Below are 7,994 nucleotides of genomic sequence, written 5' to 3' on the forward strand. Positions count from 1 at the left end.
GTTGTCTAGGGGGGGCTGGTGTTGTGTTTACTAGGACAGGTAGAGACAAACTGTGTGCTGTTTATATGGGGACAGGATATGATAGAGAGAGAGTAAGTGATTCTAGTGTTGCATGTGTTGTCAAGGGGGGGCTGGTGTTGTGTTTAGTAGGACGGGTAGAGACAAACACTCATGCTAACCAATCATCCTTCTCCTCCTCCTCCTCCTCCTCCTCCTCCTCCTCCTCCTCCTCCTTCTTCTTCTTCTCCTCAAATTCACTCATGCTAACCAACCCTCCTCCTCCTCCTCCTCCTCCTCCTCCTCCTCCTCTTCCTCCTCCTCCTCCTCCTCCTCCTCCTCCTCCTCCTTCTCCTCTTCACCCCCTCCTCCTCTTATTCCTCTTCCTTCTTCTCAAATTCACTCATGCTAACCAACCCTCCTCCTCCTCCTCCTCCTCCTCCTCCTCCCCCTCCTCTTTCTCCTCCTCCTCCTCCTCTTCTTCCTCCTCCTCCTCCTCTCCACCCCCTCCTTCTCTTATTCCTCTTCCTTCTTCTCAAATTCACTCATGCTAACCAACAGTCCTCCTCCTCCTCCTCCTCCTCCTCCCCCTCCTCTTTCTCCTCCTCCTCCTCCTCTTCTTCCTCCTCCTTCTCCTCTCCACCCCCTCCATCTCTTATTCCTCTTCCTTCTCAAATTCACTCATGCTAACCAACAGTCCTCCTCCTCCTCCTCCACCTCCTCCTCCACCTCCTCCTTCTCCTCTCTCCCCCTCCTCCTCTTATTCCTCTTTCTTCTTCTCAAATTCACTCATGCTAACCAACCCTCCTCCTCCTCCTCCTCCTCCTCCTCCTCCTCCTCTTTCTCCTCCTCTTCCTCCTCCTCCTACTCATCCTCCTCATCCTCCTCCTCCTCCTCTCCACCCCTCCATCTCTTATTCCTCTTCCTTCTCAAATCCACTCATGCTAACCAACTCCATCCCTCCTCCTCCTCCTCTTCCTCCTCCTCCTCCTCCTCCTCCTCCTCCTCCTCCTCCTCCTCATCCTCCTCTTCCTCCTCCTCCTCCTCCTCCTCTTCCTCCTCCTCCTCCTCCTCCTCCTCTTCCTCCACCGCAACATGTTCAGAAGGTCAAGGAACGCACCATTGACAGCACCTTCTAAGCACACTTCGACCTTTACGAGCGAGGCAAGTTCGACGAGATCCTAGAGGGGATGGTCAGCTCCAACGCCCAGAACGAGGACATGGCCATTTCAGAAGCCATGACCAGAAAGATGTACGAGGACGCTAAGACTGGTGGGTATGGGGTATGGTGGGGTGGGTATATAGGGATTTTATATTTTTTTGTTCTTCATTTTATTTGAATTATTATTATTTTATTTTTATTGTGTGTATTTAGTGCGATGTGTACGTGTGTCTGTTTTTCTTTCTCCTCCTCCTCCTCCTCCTCCTCCTCTTCTTCCTTTTCTGCATCATCTTCTTCTTCTTGTTCTTCCTCCTCCTCTTTTTCTTCTTGTTCTTGTTCTTCTTCTTTCTCTTCCTCCTCCTCCTCCTCCTCCTCCTCCTCTTCTTCCTCTTCTTCCTTTTCTGCATCACCTTCTTGTTCTTCCTCCTCCTCTTTTTCTTCTTGTTCTTGTTCTTCTTCTTTCTCTTCCTCCTCCTCCTCCTCCTCCTCCTCTTTTGCTTTATCTTCTGCATCTTCTTCCTCTTTGCTTTCCTCCTCCTCCTCCTCTTCTTCTCTCCTCTTCCTCCTCCTCTTCTTTTTCCTTGTCTCCTCTGTGTGTGTGTGTGTGTGTGTGTGTGTGTATTACCTATTGCTGGTCATATATCTCTTTCTATCTTTCAATATCTATCTATCTATCTATCAGGTGTTGGCCTGGACCTGGCGGCACAGATCCTGCAGCAGGGGCGTGACCACGGCATCGCTGGATACAACCGCTGGAGGCACCTCTGCGGCCTCCCGAAAGCTGCCTCCTTCCAAGGCCTGAGTGACGTCGCTGCCCCGGAAAACATCAAGAAACTACAAGGGATTTATAAGTAAGGAAGCCTTGTATTGGTAGCTTCAGTTTGCTTGTTGGGAAATGCCTATGTTGTTCTGCACTAGAGAATGTCCCTGAAGCCGAAAGCAGTGTTTGTAGTGTGTTCCGGCTAGTCTGTGTCTGTCCAAGGTTAACGTTAGCTGTCAGACCGTTATGTAAGGTCTTCAGTTCTTATGGATTTAATATGATAGCAAGGAGGTAGTGGGTTAGGTCAGGTCTGTCCCAGGTTAATGTTAGCTGTCAGACCGTTATGTACAGTCTTAAGTTCTTATGGATTTAATATGATAGCAAGGAGGTAGTGGGTTAGGTCAGGTTTGTCCTAGGTTAATGTTAGCTGCCTCCTGAAAGCTGTCTCCTTCCAGGACCTCAGTGATGTCGTTGCCCTGGAAAACACCAAGGAACTACAAGGGATTTATAAGTAAGGAAGCCTTGTATCAAAGCCTTAAGTCTGTGATCTTAACCCCCATACATTTCTCTGTTAACACAATTTCTTATATATTTTTTAGCCCTGAGAATACAAGATGCCTTTCCCTTCAAGATGGAGACATTGGGAAAGGCCTTTGTTATCCTGCACTAGACTAACAATGCCTTGCAAATACTACTACAACCTCTACTAACAATGTGGTAACTCTCATCCATCTCCCAGGCATGTGGATGATGTGGATCTCTTCACCGGTGGACTCGCGGAAAAGCCAAACTGTGGAGCGCTGGTCGGGCCCACGTTTGGCTGTTTGATTGGTCGCCAGTTCCACCACCTGAGGCGAGGCGATCGTTACTGGTATGAGGACGACATCCCGCCCTCCTCATTCACTAAGGGTACGCGTGTGTGTGTGTGTGTGTGTGTGTGTAGATTAGTAAGTAAATATTTATTGCTATCAAAACATCATATACATAGATACAAACAAAAACATCGTAAATTAAGCATCGGTCTGTGTGTGTGCGTGTGTGTGTGTGTGTGTGTGTGTGTGTTTAGAGAAGTGTTTAACCCGGTAACAGCGGGTACCATGTTTCTGAATGGTCCTTCTAAGCAAGAAAAATGAGGAAAATCATCATCCATACAAACCATTTCATAATATATATCAAAGCATTTGTGATCAGTTTATGTATCATCTTTTGGGGGGTTATATCATGGCACAAATTTGGCCCGTCGCTGCTACACGGTAAAGCCACAAATTTGGCCCGTCGCTGCTACACGGTAAAGCCACAAATTTGGCCCGTCGCTGCTACACGGTAAAGACACAAATTTGGCCCGTCGCTGCTACACAGTAAAGCCACAAATTTGGCCCGTCGCTGCTACACGGTAAAGACACAAATTTGGCCCGTCGCTGCTACACAGTAAAGCCACAAATTTGGCCCGTCGCTGCTACACAGTAAAGCCACAAATTTGGCCCGTCACTGCTACACAGTAAAGCCACAAATTTGGCCCATCGCTGCTACACGGTAAAGCTACAAATTTGGCCCGTCGCTGCTACACAGTAAAGCCACAAATTTGGCCCGTCGCTGCTACACGGTAAAGCCACAAATTTGGCCCGTCGCTGCTACACAGTAAAGCCACAAATTTGGCCTGTCGCTGCTACACGGTAAAGCCACAAATTTGGCCCGTCGCTGCTACACAGTAAAGCCACAAATTTGGCCTGTCGCTGCTACACGGTAAAGACACAAATTTGGCCCGTCGCTGCTACCTAGTTAAGATTCCCAACCTAAATATTTTCCTGCGTCACCAATAACATATATCTAGATAGTGTTTAAAGATATACCAAGTCAATTTTTGGCTCACGTACGTTCAATAAACACTTTCAGAACAACTTTACGAGCTCTGCAAGACCAGCCTGGGACGTGTGATCTGCGACAGCAGCGACAAGCTCCAGCACGTCCAGCCCAAGGTCATGCTGGAGGCTGATTCCTTCCTGTAAGTATGAGAATGACGGTCAAACTATGAGGTTCTGTATGAGTCAGTATGTGCTGTTTTAATAAGTGTGTTTACGATAGTTTTAAGCTTGTATTCTTAAGCATCTCAGAGCGCCAGATCGCCTGTTTGAAAATAGTTACATAGATAGATAGAACGTGAATGTTGGATAGATGCGTGTGTGTGTGTGTTTATGTGACGAGCTATGTGTTACGTCTATGCATGTGTTGCCATTATGAGGGAATGTTTTGGGTTAAGGAAGGGACGGATAGCTGGACAGACAGACAGAGGACCAGGTGATAGTTAACCAAGCTCTCCACCCACAGCAATGCACCAATGGCCTCTTGCAGACTCCTTACGTTCACAAGTTCTTATATTGTAATTACGAGGGAAAGTCTTTGGTTATGGAAGGGACGGGTAGCTAGGGAGACAGACAGAGGACCAGGCGATAGTTAACCAAGCTCTCCACCCACAGCAATGCACCAATGGCCTCTTGCAGACTCCTTATGTTCTCAAGTTCTTATATTGTAATTACGAGGGAAAGTCTTTGGTTATGGAAGGGACGGGTAGCTAGGGAGACAGACAGAGGACCAGGCGATAGTTAACCAAGCTCTCCACGCACAGGAACACCCCAATGGCCTCTTGCACCCTCCTTATGTTCTCAGGTTCTTATATTGTCACTATGAGGGGATGGCTTTGGTTAGGAAAGGCACGGGTAGCTAGGCAGACAGACAGAGAACCAGGCGATAGTTAACCAAGCTCTCCACACACAGGAATGCCCCAATGGCCTGCCAGGGGAAGCATATCAAGGGTGTGGACCTGAAGAAGTGGAAGACCGCCAGCCCCAACTTCATCATTCCCGACAAGATGCTTCAGGAGAGCATTGAGAGGGCCAGGCGCGACATCACCAACATGAGGGACTCCGAGTGGAACCTCTGGGAAGCACGTGAGTGTTGGCGTGTGTGTGTGTTTGTGTGTGTGTGTGTGTGTTTTCTTTTTTATTTTAATTTCAACGGTTAATATTTCTAAGTGTATATTTCTGTGTGTGTGTGTGTGTGTGTGTGTGAGAGAGAGAGAGAGAGAGAGAGAGAGAGAGAGAGAGAGAGAGAGAGAGAGAGAGAGATTTACTTATCTATATGTACGTATGTAATATAATGATAATGATGATGATGATGATGATAGTGAGGTCAGTACAGGGGGGTGAAGGATGGAGGGGAGGGGGGAGTGACCTAGGATGACCCCAAATACACACAATGACCTACTTTGACTATGACATTATTATTATTTTTTTCTTTCTCTGACCATCTTGTGAGCCTATGGGGAGGCCTATTCTGACATGACTTGTGATTGGTGTGTGTGTGTGTGTGTGTGCGTGTGTGTGTGTGTGTGTGTGTTTCATTATGGAAAAGGCCTATCGAAATCTACAGAGCTATACTGACATGACTAGTGATCGTGTGTGTGTGTGTGTGTGTGTGTGTGTGTGTGTAGCCCTGGAGCCCAACTTAACAATGACACACACTGGAACATAATAATCCCATAATAAACACAAATATAACACTTAAAAATCAGGTATAAATCACAGTATAGCGTGTTCAGCGAAGTCCCAGGTGTAATTAACAGATGCCGTGAAGACTAGCTTGCCGGCACACCCTAACGCACACACCGAACACACTCTACCCTTTACACATGGTAGGTCACACACACACACATACACACTCCATAGATACGGAGACGGAACCACACGAGCGTAAAGCCCAGGCCTACAACTACAGCTACAACTAGGTAAATACAACAAGGTAAATACACACAGTTCCCTTAACACATGTTCCCCTCTCTCTGACTGACTGCCACTAACACCTTCTAGCACACACACCAACTGACCCAGGACCCAGAACGAAGCAACAGACTAACTCCCGACCCAGACTGACCCCAAGCGGACACCCCAGGACGCAACGCCCGACCTGGGGGGGCCAACGCGTGACCCCTGACCTCATGCAAGCGCTGGTGGGCAGGGGGTCGGAAGCGCAGGGGAGTGAGGACTTGAAGTTGAGTCCGAGGGTTATGCGGGAGGCCGAGGAGCTTCTGACGGACTGCTTTAGCGCGGGTGTCAAGGCTTGTGGCAGAAACGTGAGTAACTTGACCCACACGCACTCACACACGCACTCACTCACGAATGCACTCATTTTTTGTGTGGGGGGTGGGGGTTAGAAGAGGTTGTGGTGGTCCTACACACTCATTTTTCATGTTAGGTTCGGAATATGACTCACCCGCACGCACGCACTCACGCACTCACAAGCCTCCTTCTCCTCCTTCCTCCTTTTCTTCCTTATTTCCTCCTCCTCCTCCTACTCCTACTTTTTCTCATTGGAACTTTTTTTTCTTCTACATAATTTTCTTTCCTCCTCCTCCTCCTCCTCCTCCTTTTTCTCATTCAAACTTTTTTTTCTTCTCCATATTTTTCTTTCCTCCTCCTCCTCCTCCTCCTCCTCCTCCTCCTTTTTCCCATTCAAACTTTTTTTTCTTCTTCATAGTTTTCTTTCCTCCTCCTCCTCCTATTTTTCTCATTCAAACTTTTTTTTCTTCTCCATATTTTTCTTTCCTCCTCCTCCTCCTCCTATTTTTCTCATTCAAACTTTCTCATTCAAACTTTTCTTACTCAGATTGTTAGCCAACCGACGAGGGAAAATAACTTATTAGACCTAGTACTCGTGAGTGATTCAGATCTCACACGTGAATGTCAAGTCGGCGAAAAACTGGATGGTTGCGACCATCACCTAATTCGCCTAAAAATCAGAACAGACCATGAACTCACCGAAAACACGTCCAAGATTCCAGACTACAAAAAAGCCAATTTTAACTTCGCTCGTGAGCTGCTAACCCAGACAACTTGGGAACCCATGAACCTCACTCCGGTGGATGGCGCGTGGAAAGGCTTTAAGAACAAACTCCTGGAGGTAGAGAGAACGACTGTTCCCATGAAGACAAGGAGAACAAATAATGCCACAAGCACACCATGGATGACTACCCAAGTTCGACGGGCGATTAATTTGAAGAAGAAAATACAACTTGCTAAAGGAAAACAGCACTGACGAGGCACGCGAACAGTACCATCAAAGCCTCAGAGCTTGCAGAACACTCATTCGCCAGAGTAAACGCGACTATGAAAAGCAAATTGCACGCGAAGCCAAGTCCAACCCGAAAAAGTTCTTCACGTATATAAGAACCAAAAAGAAGACAAAAAGCAATATCGGTCCCCTAAAAGATGAAAGTTACGTACTAACACAGGACAGCAGACAAATGGTCGAAATCCTAAACAGGAACTTCGCGTCTGTGTTCACGGTCGAGAATACCCAGTCCGTACCCGAGAGCCCTTCCCCACCGATGGGAATCACTCCCCTAGAAATTGGTACAATCGACGAACGGGATGTGAAAAAGTACCTAGACAAACTCGAGACAAACAAGTCTACCGGACCCGATGACTTGTCACCCAGGCTGCTCAAGGAACTCAAGCAGCAAATCCTCAAGCCACTCACCGCCATCTACAATCAGTCACTACAACAAAACAAAGTCCCAAAAGACTGGAAACAAGCGAATGTAACACCGATCTACAAAAAGGGAGACAAAAGTGTGGCCCTAAACTACAGACCAATCAGCTTGACCTCAGTGGCGGGAAAAATCCTCGAGAAGATCATCAGAGACAAACTCGTTAGGTTCCTTGAAGACAACAACATCATTTCCGATGCTCAGCACGGTTTCAGGAACAAGCGCTCATGCTTAACCAATTTATTGGACTTCTTCCAAGGTATCTATGAAAACTGGGATAATCATATCCCCAGTGATGTTATATATCTAGACTTTCAGAAAGCCTTTGACAAAGTGCCACACGAAAGACTCCTCAAGAAACTTAAGTCGGCGGGATTAGGCGACGATCTGACAGCGTGGATCAAAGACTGGCTCACTGAAAGAAAACAACAAGTTGTACTCAACGGACAGGCCTCCGAGTGGCTCCCGGTCACAAGTGGAGTGCCACAGGGGTCAGTGCTGGGACCCATACTTTTCATCATATATATCAACGA

The 7,994-nt window shown here is 47.3% G+C and overlaps 1 pseudogene; it reads left to right on the forward strand.

Moving 5' to 3' along the window:
* Positions 1-1,187: 1,187 nt before the first annotated feature.
* Positions 1,188-7,994, forward strand: part of LOC126989083 (thyroid peroxidase-like) — a 22,083-nt pseudogene continuing 15,276 nt past the window's right edge.

This window comes from Eriocheir sinensis, unplaced genomic scaffold (genome assembly GCF_024679095.1).
Source record: "Eriocheir sinensis breed Jianghai 21 unplaced genomic scaffold, ASM2467909v1 Scaffold1046, whole genome shotgun sequence".
NCBI classification, from domain to species: domain Eukaryota; kingdom Metazoa; phylum Arthropoda; class Malacostraca; order Decapoda; family Varunidae; genus Eriocheir; species Eriocheir sinensis.